Source organism: Rattus norvegicus, chromosome 1, assembly GCF_036323735.1.
Source record: "Rattus norvegicus strain BN/NHsdMcwi chromosome 1, GRCr8, whole genome shotgun sequence".
In the NCBI taxonomy this organism is placed as follows: domain Eukaryota; kingdom Metazoa; phylum Chordata; class Mammalia; order Rodentia; family Muridae; genus Rattus; species Rattus norvegicus.
Window position 1 is genome coordinate 203,346,555 of NC_086019.1, and position 13,610 is coordinate 203,360,164.

Consider the following 13,610-nt stretch of genomic DNA (forward strand, 5'->3'; position numbering starts at 1 on the left):
AACTTTCTGAGCGCTGTACTGTCATGGCCAACTACCAACACTGGCATCGCTTAGCAGAGAGTAGCATGATGGGAAGAATGAGGAGAGGAGAAAAGCAGCCGATATCCCTTGTGGCCATGAAATGCCAATCAAAACCAAGGGCAAAAGATTCCCCAAAGGCAACAGGAAGTTAAGACACAAAGAGCTGGTGCAGAACCAGTACCCGTGCCCAGTGCCAAGATTCACATAACCAGAGCCATTGCTGAGGGTTTCCACAGAGTATGGTCTCCAGGTCTTCGTGGAACACTGGTCATTGTTCTGAATGATTCTGGCTGGCAAAGTGGGTGAGACTCCCAGGTGTCACCAGAAAGCCTGGAGCTTGCCATATACCTCAGTGGCACTGGCCTCAGACCAAATCTCTGGATCCACCCTGAAGGAATCCACATTCCCTTTCCTGGGAACGCACACAAGGTCTCTAGGACTCCATAAAGCAAGCTGACTTCTAACCCTGCACCCTGCAGCCTCTTGGCACAGCCCGGTAAGCTTAATGACTGCCACACAACCACTGAAAAGCCACTGAGAGGACTTTTAATGGCATGTGACAAGTTTGGAACTCCAGGCAAGCACACTAAGCTGTGCAGTATAAACAATGGCGTGACACACACAGTGTGCACAGAAGGCAGAAGTGAGCCGTGGGGATGAAGGCAGCTGGGATGGAGAAGCCGCACAGACACTTCTTGGCTATGGTTTCTGTCACACTACTGTGCAGTTCTGGTGACAGCTGGTGGTGCTTCTGTGGACCCCGCTCTGCAGCAGTGACGTTAGCCCTGTCTGGCACTCTGGTTTTCAGGGTCTGTAGAGGAAGTGACCGAGCAGCTTCTCGGTTCTGAGTCCGCCTATGGATCCCCCATCATCCAGAGACACAACCTCTGTATCCACAGCTGCAGTTTCCAAGGCAACACTGAACACATAGCACCTTGCCCACAGATGTTGTAAGCCCAAGGGAGCTGAGCCTGAGACATGATGACAACAGAGTATGGAGAGGACATCTGAGTGCCTCCAGGAGTCCATATACCTCAGCAGGAAGCCACCAGTAGCACAAAAACAGCCAAGTCCCCATGCAGGTCATAAAGATCCTTGCAAAACTCCCCCGGAAATTTCTTCTGCTAGATCTGATGCCCCAGGAAGATGCACCAGCTCCTGCCTCCAAAGACCACAGTGCTATTCCCCAGTCTCAGCACTGTGCTGCCCTTTGAGGGGCAGACCTGTAGGAGCATGTGTGGGATTGCAGGGCCCATATGGAACATTCAGAGAACGGGTCTTGTGTCTGAGGGTGGGTTGGGGCAAAGAACCTTCTCGAATCTTTCTTTTCATTGAAAAAAAAAGCCACGTGGGGCTGTTGCTCAGTCAATAGAGCAACTGTGCAGCATGCACAAAGCCCTGGGCAGCCCCTAGCACTGCACAATACTGGGTGTGGTGGTGTATCCCTGCTATCCTGGCACTGGGAAGATGAAGGGCAGACGTTTACGGTCATCCTTGGCTACATAGTAAGTCCAAGGCTTGCCTGGGCTACACAAGACTAAAACACAAGAAAAAAGGGGGGAAGGGGAAAGGGAAAAGACAGGCAGAGAGGGGGAAAGAAAGAGGGAGGGAGGAGGAAAATCAGGAAGGAGAGAGAGAGAGAGAGAGAGAGAGAGAGAGAGAGAGAGAGAGAGAGAGCAATATCAAAAATATTTTTCCAAGAAGCCATAGGATTCCCTTGCTGACCTCCCGGGATATAATAACACAAACCCAGAGTCTCCCAAGAGGGCTTCAGACAGCCAAGATTAACCTGCCTTTCTGTGTCCCTGTAGGTGTTCCATGAACTGTCAAACTAAGTCAGTCACCCAGAAATCAAGCTGACAAAAAGGGCGAAAAGCTCGGCTACCGGGCAACTATGCAAATGTGTGTGAACAAGGACAGCCACACTCAAAGCCAGATCGTCTGCTTCGGCACACTCTGCAAATGCTCTCAGCCAAGCACTGCTGGGTCCTTCTCCACCCTCTCCCCTGCAGAGAAGGATCCAGCTGCCCTCTCACTGGAGATAGAAATGTCCTGGAGGTAAGCTGCAGGCGGGGGTCATGGGCAACAGGTAGAACTGACTCAAAGGCTCCTGGCCACGGTTCAGGACAACAGAAAACCCCGGAATGAACACCGCCACAACCCTTTACTAGCATCTGACCACTTCTCAGAGTCTGCCCGTCCCCAAAGCCAGCACTGGCACGAGCCCAGCCAGGTCTGTGCACAGGTCACCACGATCCCTGCAAAACTGCGTGGCTCTCAGACTACTTGGCTCTCCTGGGCATTCTGAACCTGGATGGACTTTGACACCAATTCCACTCCATGATTTTAACTGTGCAACTGCAGAGAAGGACCAATAGATGTTCCCAGAATGAATTTATAGGCTGAGATAGGGTAGCCTCTGGACATTGCAGCTCAGTCTAGGACTGGGGCTCAGGCCAAGTCAGCCATGGTTGTCTATTGTACAACACCCTCCCATTCAATAGCCCTGCCCACAGCTCTCCCACAAGTTAAGCATAGAGTTGTGACTGAGCACAAGGACAGCAAGGTTAGCGAGGGAGTTAAAACTATGCCATACTGGCCCCCTGACTGTTTCGAATTAAAGGTACTTGTGGCATGAACCGGCATAAGCCGATAGCTGACCATCCTGTCTCCTAGGAGCAAGAGCTGAAATTCCTTCCCTAAACTGAAAGGGAAGCAATACAATATCCTTACTCAGAACCTGAGACCAGAATGAGAGACCTGTGTAGACCGCACTTGTATGCTCCTATTTAATCCTCCTACCTGACCTGCTTGCTTTTTTACAGGTCAGTAGCTATGTGATGCCAGTAGCTTTTGGTCAGACCACTTAGACAGCTAGCTGTCTTGCACACTGCCCAAGTAGTGGCCCTGACTTCCACTGCTCCGCAGTCCTCCTTGAGCTCAGCTCTGTCCAGAGGCTCTGGGCTATCATGGGGTCCCTCCCCTGGGCACATGCCTCAAGCCAGTAGCACTCGCTATCTCCTGGGCAGCAGGAAATCCCACTTTGGGGACAGCACCTGTAGAGGGGCTTATAACATCCCTGGTTTAGGTTGTCTTTAAAAGAAGATTGTGACTCAGACCCTCAGGGCACCAGCAACCACCAAGGAAACCCAGGAACCTCACCCTCCTGTCTTCTGTTTTTCTGCTGGTGACAGCAGTCCCTGCAGGAGGCATGGCCTTCAGGCACAGATGCAAGGGCTGGGTGCTTATTTGTCACTTCAGTCCTCCGCAGTGTGGGGAGAGATGCTTTTCAGGGTTTTCTATAAAGACTGTTTAGCCAGGCTGGACCCCTTGTCCTGCAGCCAGCCTTAGATATGGTCCTCTGGCCCAGGTCTTCCGGCCCCAGCTTTCTGGTCACAGGACTGGCTGCAGATCAATGCTACACTTGCAGTAAAGAAACAGAAGGGTGTGTCCCTCCCTGCCTCAGGCGCCCTCACAGCTGCCCCCAAAGCTTCTGCACCAAGACATTTTTAGGTGTCATATGCACCCTGCCACCTTCTTGTGCAGCTGGAACCCAGCCTGAGCCATTCTGAAAAGCTTTGTCGGGGGGTGTTCTGTGATCACTGAGGAAACTATAACGATTAGCATGTAGCCCTTGGAGGCACCTGCCTGGGTCTAAGGTGTCCCTGGAATTCCCTCTCTGAGACTCACACTTCCCTCTCTTTCTCTAGTTTTCCAGGGTTATGGTGTAGGGTGCATACAGGAGACAGGGCAGCTGCAGTCCATCTAGTATAGGCTGCCAGAAAGCCCTTCTGATGGCCTGTGAGGGAGAGCTTATGTGGATTGGGGCTGGAGGGCAATGGGTGCTGGAGAACATGACCCAGTCACTCACCACCGGTCCCTAAGTGATCTGCTCCAGTGAGTGGACGACGCAGATCACTTTGCCCTATCCCACGAATGTGACAGGAAGAGCAGGAGTGGGGGGCTGCTGAGACGTCAAGGGTGAACAGAGGAATCCTGAAGGTAGGAAGAGGCCATATCTTCTCCAAGACTAAACCAGCAGGAGGTTGGCAGGCCAAAGCGGGGAACAACAGGGTAAGCAGTGACGGCCAAGTGTTCAGCCGCAGATATTTTTCTCCCTGGGCTAGCAGCAATCCTTCTTCAAATTATTATTTTGAAAGCCTATTGAAATTTTCAGAATGAAAATAAGTGTCAGCCCCAGCAGGCCACTCATCCTACCTGGTCCTGAATCCAGGCCTTTCTCTGACTGACACTTTATTCTGCTCCCAGTGAGCAGAATTAGGGGCCTGTTGGTCACAGCCCTGACCAGTCAGAGCATGGGCTGGGGGTCTTCTCTTGCAAATATACCTTCAAGCAGGAGGCAGAGAAGGCCAATTACTTCTGATGCAGAAGTGAGCAGACTGGGAAACGACCCAAGGAAGGCTCCCTTTGGGGGCGGGGGGCAATCTTGGCCTAGCAGGTGCAGATCCCTGGGTGATTCTGTCCCTTTTGTGCCTCCCTCCCTATAAAAGCTGCCTGTGTAATTTCCCGCCCTCCTGAGGTCACTTACACACACCCACACACACCACAGGCCCTGTCTTCAGGATCCCTGCTGGGGGGGGGGGACCTTCCCTAACGCAGTGCAGAAACCCCACAGCCATTGCCAAGGAGACTCTATAATTTTCCCACTACAATGAGCCACTGGGAGCTGCTACTAGCTACAGAGTCACGAAGAAACAAAGAGAGCAGCAGGCAGATGTGGGTTTCCTGAATCGTTGCGCTCTCGATTCCTAAGTCTAACGTTAGCCCAGCTATGGTGAGGGTCTCTGAGGACATGACCAATGGCAGATGTCCTCACAGAAGATAGGAAAAACAAATAAAAGCAGGAATAAGGAACAAGGTCACGTGAAGTAAGATGAATGTAAAGACCATGGTGGCAGATGGCCACAAGCCAACAACTGCCAAAGATCATGGAGACTGCAGCAGCCTCCAGCAGCCAGAGTCCAGGAGCCTCAAAATGCCTTTCTCTCTTGCCTGCAGGAAAAGCCAGTCCTGTCTCCACATCAGATCTCAGTCTTTAAAGAGTACAAGCAGTGTCTGCTTGGGTTGGCATGTGGTAGGACTTTGTTGCTGTCCCAAGAAGTCAAATAGCATGCCCACCCTGAGCATATCTATCATGTGTACACAGGCTCCCTGGGGAGCCAAGACCTTGGCCTAACCCTGTACTGCACCCTCACCTGACGTCTTCTCTCTCTTTTCTCTCTCCTAATCTGGCCCATAGTCCTTCTTCTCCTTAGTTATCTTAACCTTAGCTGTCTTCCCACCCAGGCTGGCTTGGCCATGTCACTGCTGAGTGGGGCTGGCCCAAGAGCTCTGGACTATGGAGACACTCACAGCTACTAGGGCCGAAGCTGAGGAACAGACCAGCTGGAAAAGTCTGGCTCTGCTGGCCTCCAATGCCAGCCCCTTCAGAAAGGCTGCAAGGAGGAGTTTTGTGCTGCCCCAGTGTAGAGGGACTGCAAGTGTGGCAGGTCTGACAGAACAATATTTCGAAAGGTGAAAGGAGACCCAGGGCCTCTCACGACTAAACCTTTGTTGCATGCCCCAGTGAACTGTTTCCCCAAAGGAAATTGGTCTGGGCTTTCTGGGCCACTTCCTCAGTAATCCACTTACACCAGACAAAGAGGAAGTGGGATCAGGTCTCAGAGGAGGGAGCCCTGCTGCTCCTGGTCTGCAGGGCGCCCTTCGAAATGCCACTGCTCAGCCTGGAATAAGCTAATGGCGGTGTAAGTGCCATTCTAATTGAATGCTGTTTACACATCTTGCAGACTTAAGTGATTCGCCACAAGCTCTTTTTCTTTCCAAGTCATTTTTTTGTTCCCCAGAACGCAAAGAGCTGACAACAGGTACTCAAAGCCCCAGAATGCCATAACGAGCACACCTCCTGCGAGTGGCAGAGCCCAGGGAAGGCGAGCCTGGACCACAGTGCACCAGGGAAAGAGCCTGCCTTCCCCAGGACTCTGTTGCTGTCAGTGCCAGCAGCACAAAAAAAAAAAAAAAAAAAAAAAAACAAAACAAAACAAAAAAAAAAAACAGGATGGGTTCTGGAGGTGTATGTGTCTGCCAGAGAGTTGACCTTAGGAGAGGGTTGCTGGGTAATGAGCGATAAGAACAGTGTTCCTGAACAGAGAACCAGGCAGCTCACATAGAAGCACAGCAGGACGAGAGATAGATAGAACAGAGAAGGATGCTCAGACAACTCACAGGTTTCCCTGACCGAGCAGCAGAGACCACGAGAGTCTCCAGCTTCTCTCAAGAGGTTGTGATCTTGAAGAGATTGGTGCTCCTCAAATCCCGTCCTGGGCCTCTTCCTGGACCAGCCCCTGCAGTTCCCTAGTGAGATAATGTACTTTAATCTAGACCATCGCCCTCACCTCTATGTCTGTTTCTGGCTCTCCCTTACTGTCTCCTCTAACCTCTGTCCTTCAGAGACTTACTTCAGGGGAATGCTTGTCCTTGAGGAGGTACCACAGCTCCATGTGCTAAGGAGGGGGACACAAGCAAAGAAGAGAGGAGCAGGTGTGACAAAGACTTGGTTTTTAGCTCTCAGCGCTGCTCCCTGGGCAGCAGCTGTGGAACTAAGGAAGCTTTGGGTGTCATGGTGTCAGTCGCTGCTCATCACTGTAACGGACACCTGACAGAAGCAGCTCAAGGGCTGAAAGGTTTGTTTGAGCTCACAGACTAATAAGGCACAATTCATTATGGCGGGAAGGAATGACAGAGGCCACGGTAGCAGACACCTATGGCAGGAACACCCATATTCCGTAGGATCAAGAAGCAGGATGAATGCTGGTGCTTGGCTCTTTCCCCCTTTCTCCCCTCTTCTTCAGTTTGCATCTCCATCCCATGGAATGGCGCTGTGCCCATTGTAGGTGGGTTTTCCTCCTGAGGTAAAACTCTCTAGAAACATTCTCATGCACACCAAGGGATGGTCTCATGAGCATGCCACCAATATGTGAGGAGACAAGCAGGCCAGTGGAACAGAACAGATAATCATGAAACGGACCAAAGTGCACAAAGACACTTCTTGTGCCATGACAGTGGCCTCTCGGACTTAAGCTAAAAAACGAATTTTTGGGGTTGGGGATTTGGCTCAATGGTAGAGCGCTTGCCTAGCAAGCACAAGGCCCTGGGTTCGGTCCCCAGCTCTGAAAAAAAAATAAACGAATTTTTAATAAGTGATGTTATCAGCATCAACTAAGTTGTTATATGAAAATTTGATTCATGCCTGACACTGCAAGCCAGAATGGGCTCCAGGTTATGAGCTTTATCCTGACACATAAAACCCAGAAGCAATAGAAGAAAACACGACGATGTCTCTAAATAGAAGTACGGACACATTTCTGTGGCTCTGAAATCCAAAAACAGTTTGGAACATAATTGATTTTAAAAGCAGCTGCATAAAAGAAAATACCATGCAAAGGAAAACCTGTATAAACGGATGGGAAATATTTGCAACTTAGGTCAGAAATAAGGGTTGTCATTTCTAATAGACATTATGCTCTAGAAACAAACATACCAACTAAAGAGAAAAATAGAAATAAAGTAGGCAAGTTAGACTACCATAAGAGGAGTGCAAGGCCAAGCTAAGTGAGCTGCCATGCCTCATCTACCAGGCTGGCAAAAGTCCAAGCAGCTGGCAACACGCCCTGTGGCAGTCACCCCATGGAAGACAATGGTGCCACCCCTATACAGGGGGACTTGGCAATTCAAGCACAATTCGTGTTCACCGCCCTCCAGCCCACATACTCCACTTCCAGGAATTAACCCTAAGTCATATTGCAGAAGCACACAGGCATGGCTAAAGCATGAGACGTAAGGCCTGTGGGCTTGTCGGCACACCTAAGACATAGCAATAGATCATGATTCGGCCAGCAATGATGTCCTCTAGAAGTGCCCATGGCTTAGTTCTGGAACCTGTAGATGTGTTACTATGCGTGGGAAAGGGGCTTTACAGCCCCTTAGAAAGGAGGATATCATACTGGACCAAGGGCATCTGATGCTGCCCCATGGTCCTTAAAAGGCAGTGATAGGGGGTTGGGGATTTGGCTCAGTGGTAGAGCGCTTGCCTAGGAAGCGCAAGGTCCTGGGTTCGGTCCCCAGCCCCGGAAAAAAAAAGGCAGTGATAGAGTGGAGGAGAGGGAGAGCCCAAGTAAGAGAAGAGACACAAGACAGAAACAGGCCTAAACAGCAGTGAGACTACCAGTGAGAAACTCCTCCAGACCTGGAAGGCAAATTTGAGATGAATTCTACACCAGAGTGTTCAGAAAGAAGGCAGTGCAGCCCGAACCAGGCTGCAATATACAAATGGTGGGCTCTCTGGATAGCCACTGCCAACGTCAGATGCACAGGGGTCTTGGGCAGAAGCATGGCTCTCTGAGGACGAAGGTTTGCTTCTGATAATCTGATAAAGACTACGTGGAGATGAAGAAAAGCTCACAGATAGGGTCCCTCAGGACAGAGCAGCCTGGGCCTCAATCAGAACCACACAGCAGGGGAAGGAGAGGCCGATACGGAGCAAGGGGACCAAACACTCCTGTACAGACTCACCGTCAACCTGAGCAGTATCAATGATAACAGCCATAAGGCCATTGGGAAGACCCTGAGTCTGCTGAGTGCTCTCACAACCACACTGTTGACTGTTTGAGGTGTGCAAAAGTTCTGTAGCCATGCTTAAGACCTTGTGTTGTGAAGGTACCAACTGCAGCACAAACATAAGAGGTGGGCTGCTCTCTGTAATTCAGTTTAACACAAGGGAGGGACAAGGAAGAAGTTTGGCTTCCACAGGGTGGACAGGCGTGTGGTAGGCCACTGTAAGCCTTTCCTCTGTTTTGGAGCTGTGGACTTCAGTGGCTCCGGATGACCTGAAGGCTGCTGTTTGCAGTGACCAGTGGAGGATTTGCTCAGCACTAGCACTGAGCTCTGCTCTGTGTAGAGGCTGGAACCCCAAGTTCAGCCTAAGATGAACACAGTCTTCCCTGGAAAGGATCAACACTTGCCCTGTTGTCCAGGACACAGAAACTTGTTTAGTATCACAAGGCATGAGGCTCCCACAGGTGGTGACAACCAGAGCCAGCTGATGTCTCAGAACAAAGGGGTCTCTGGGGTGCACAGGCAGAGGAGGAAGCAAGTTGCACGGTGAGCAGAGGTCATGCAAGGCAGTCATAGCTTCCTAAGAACCTCAAAGCACGACCCGTATCTCGGACGGCTCTGTCTGTCAGCCCCATGAGCTTCACCAGCAAGGGGAGCTCCTCCAAGCCCAAGAAGCAGGGGGTGACCATCCTGCACCTGGCATTCAGCAGGGCCACCCTCAGCTGAACACACTTGCTTGGTCCTCCGAAGTCAAGCCACCCAGGGACCAGATGTGCCAGGGGGATGACAGGTGGCCTTCATATGCCTGTGCAGGGAGGAAAGCAAGAGCTCTCTGCCTAAGCCTGTCGCAAGGGAAACAGCTATTTTTAAGGCACCAGCGCTGCCTGGATGACCCTGAGAGGCAGGCCTGGCACATTCACATCGTGTTTTGTCCCACTTAGGAGCATGTGGTAAACGCTCTGCTGCGTGCTGGCTCGGTGGGGCGGTGGCCAGGAGGCAAGTCCAGAACAAGCTGTTAGAAGAGGGACTTGCAACAGGCTCCTGGTACCGCAGACCACAGCGTCCCTGGCTCCCACAGCAACCTTGATGCCTACCATGTGACTCCTGGGCCCCCACAGCCCTGGTGGTACTCCCAGCCAAGACTCAAAGTGTAGCTGCCCTCAGGAGAACTAAGCCCCTCCCCTTGATCAGCCTTCTGCAGCTGATGCTGACCTCACCTCCTGACCTTCAGGTCATCTGAGGAACCCCTGTAGCTCTGCTCAGGACTCCTGTGGGGCTTCTTTTACCCCCACCCCTGGATGGGGTGGAGGTCTCTTTGATCCTCAGCACTTTCCCTTCTTCAAAGCCACCCTAGCCAGCAGCCCTGGCTTTCATGGAGAAAGGCTACTCATGGAGACTCGCTTGATGTGGGCAGGCACAGGGAGCCTCCTGGGGTGAGGACAGGGCCCAGATGGCATCTGTAGAGGTGTGTGCTTGGGGGTCCACAAGAAGTTCAAAAACCATCAAGCAAACTGAGTGCCCCAAGGCCACCTCTCCAATGAGCGTCCCAGGTAGAAAAGGTCATGATTCACTCAAAGTTTACATCCCAGAGTCAACCTGGGCCTGAATGACAGAGCTCTTTGGTGGGCGGGTGAGGGCAAGCACCCTGCAGCTGGGCCACCCTGTACAAGACTCACTTGGACCTGACAACTGTCCAGTCTGAGTGTCTCTGCAGTCCTTCTCTGGGCCCCATCTGCTGCTGCTGTGGTCCCACAAGGGGATATAAGGTCCTCCTAACAGGAGCCCCCTCACCCCTCCCCTCCATGACTAATGTGTACATGTTTTCTGACACTTTCTCCACAATCAGCAAAGGTACAAACAAGAGGCAGTTTCAAACCGTCTTGGCTCACAACCAACACAGCTAACAGATGTCACTGTTCTGAGGTCTCCAGGGCACACCCCCTGACAAATGAGATGGCACCACCAAATCTGCTTGGTCCTAGTAAGGTCTCATCAACTTCTGCCAGTGGGGTAGACGGCAGGATGTCTGTAAGAAGGGAAGAGGCAGATGCCTTAGCCAGAGCCTGTGTGCTGTAGAACTGGAGGGTCACAAGCTGTCGAAAATAAAGCCCAAGCACCTGCAGGGAGCACAGCATCTGTGACCAGGGTTAGCAGCACCGGGCAGCATCTGGAAACTTGTCACTGCCATTGACAACTCTAGTGGCCACATTGAACTTACTCTAGTGGTACTTTTCATAGATGACATCCACACTGTGACAGCTAACCATAATGGGGCCATAGGGCAATGGCCCTAACATCTACAGCACAAATATTTGATATGCAAAACCACAGAGTTCAGGATTCAGGGCCTAGATGTCTTGGAAGAAAATGGTGGCAATTAAAGGTAAGAAAGTCACTTGACAACTGATGTAAGCATCAAAGGTCGGAACACTGCCCTCCATCCGGCTGGATGTATCAGAGTCCCCTGGCTGAGAACAAGGAACCCAGAGAGTACAGTACCACTTGCCCAACTGAGCTGACACAGGCTGCTTCCCAGTGACCTTCTCATCCTGGTATCGTGAGTGATCCACATTAGCTCCAGGCAGAACTGGCTCCAGCAGCCCCAGGGGTGACCCTGGACCCCATGATGCAGCATTAATCATGCCAGCAATCACATCCCAGAAGTTAGGCGTCTCTGAGCTCTCTGTGGCTGTGACTGGCCTCCTGCTGCTGTGTGGAGAATCTGAGAACCGGATCCTCCACAGACAGAGCTAGTGAACCATAGGCCCAGTGATGTCCCACAATACTCCTGGCAGGATGCAGCCACGGAGAGGTTGCCATGGCAACCAGTGCTGCCTTGTCTCTGAAATGCTGGGCAGAGGCAGGGTGTCCTCATTGGGGGCCATGTTAACAGATCTGTCAGGAAGGGGCAAGAGGACCCTGGTCCAGCTGCACAACAGCCAACAAAGCCCCCAAATTGCACGTCTACACCTGAAGATGGTCTTCCTCTGGCTCAAGCCTCCCCTGGATTTAATCTAAGGATTTGGGGACTGAGCAGAGGCAGAACTCCGGGAGTGGTTAAGGCCGATGTCAAAGGCCTTTCACACCAAATCTCTTACTTCTTCTATAAACTGAAAAGAAGGTGACTGTGTATTTGGGTCTGAGTCTTTCTATTGGTGCGCAGTCCTTCCTTTTCCACACAATGGCTCTATCAGTCCTTCTGCGAGAGCTCTGCAGCCAAAATACAAGGTCCAACTGCTTAGGAGATCTCAGGCCCAGACTGGAGTAGAGGAGAAAGAGGCCAGGTTTCCCTCCCCAGAAGTCACCCTGAAGCCTCTCTGTATGTATGAGCCATGGCTGGCCGTGGTCTGGGGACGGAGAGAAGAAGGAAGGGGGTCTAAGGAACAGAGAGTGACCAGAGAAGTAGGGAGGTTAGAGACAAAGATGGATGGGACTTATCCAAATTGAAACTAGGCTCATAAGGCCCTAGGGTGGAAGAACACTCCTGCCAAAACAGCAAACTATGTCTGCTGTCCCAAAGCCAACCAAGGTATTCAAATCCCCACCTGGACCAGTGCCCTTGCACTCCCTAAAGGACATCCAGACCCAGGAGTCAGGGGTCTCCTTGGGATCTTCCTAGTGTTTCCTTGACCTTCCACTTGCTAGTGACATGTCTCAGAGGATCTTTAGGACTGACACCTTGCCTACAGATAGCAATGACAACATTAACATTCAGCCTTGAGCCTGCTTAGCACATCACAGGAAACTTGCCTCTAAAACTCCTCCCACCCACTGGAAACCAGAAGCAGATCCTATCTTTCCAGCAAGAAAAGCCCACAGGCTGCAAGATCACTCTCTTCACTGCCTGGACCCCAGATTGGGTACAAGTCCTGTATTCAAGTCTGTCCAGCCTCTGCCCAGCCATAATGGAGCTCTAGGAAGCAGTCCTTCCCTTTGCCCCTGGGGCAGGGGCAACATGGGGTACACAGAGCAACCAAGTCTCCAACTAGGAAAATGAATTCCTGACTACAGAAACCAAACACCACACAGAATAGCACAGTACACAACTCTAAGAACACATGACAATAAAATATGGACCACATGAATGAAGGGTTCAGTTGACATCCCAGGCCTGCCACTTTGTGGTCCTGAATATTGTGTGGTAAAGGCACAGAAAAGCAACAAGTGCAGGGACGGTTTCCTAAGAACGCACCAGATCTGCTAAAGATTCATCCTGTAGGTCCCTTACCACTTCTGCTCTCACTGCTAGTCTTCCCCCAACATATTTCAGACCCCCTTTCTCCTTCTGTCTATGCCCAAGTCAAAGCCAGCCACAGCTCACACAGAGGCTTCGTTCAGGCGGTCTGAATGAAGTCTTAGTGACTTCTGGGGAGGGAAACCTAGCCTCCTTCTCCTCTACTCCAGTCTAGGCCTGAGGTCTTACTCCTAAGCAGCTGGGTCTCCTGCTCTTCAAGACCAGCTTGTTTTTCCCAGAATGGATGGACGCCTAGAAGAAGAGCAAGTCTATGTAGCACCAGTCAGTATCCTTCCCACAGAGATGTGCAGGATTCCAATAGGATGTTTCTCAGGGCATTGGTTAAATGAGAAAGCTGGGTGCGAAGCTCTGACACCTGAGTCAGAAGGCCACTAGAGCCTGCTGGTGACTCTGGGCACTCAGTTCATGCTTGATGAAGGAGGACATAGTATAAAGCCAATACTCAAAAAGATGGCCCCATCGGGTGGTCAGGGTCAACATCATTCTATCTCAAACTGATGGTGGGAATTTCAACCAGTTGGTCCTTCTAGTTTTCATCTCTATCTCTCTGCCAGTCATTCAATGTTTGCCTTTCTATTTCTGTATTTCTGTCTTGAGCTATATTCCCAAACATCCTGCCTGTGTGTCCCAGTTCACTCCACCTTATGGAAACAACCCCAGCAGATTCTGCTCCCAGGAACAACTTAAAGGGGCTTCCTGCTCA

The 13,610-nt window shown here is 51.2% G+C and overlaps 1 protein-coding gene across 3 annotated transcripts in view; it reads right to left on the bottom strand.

The window, feature by feature from the left end:
* Stk32c (serine/threonine kinase 32C) overlaps window positions 1-13,610 on the bottom strand; it is an 81,001-nt gene that overhangs the window by 16,230 nt on the left and 51,161 nt on the right. The gene's annotated exons all lie outside the window — the stretch shown is intronic.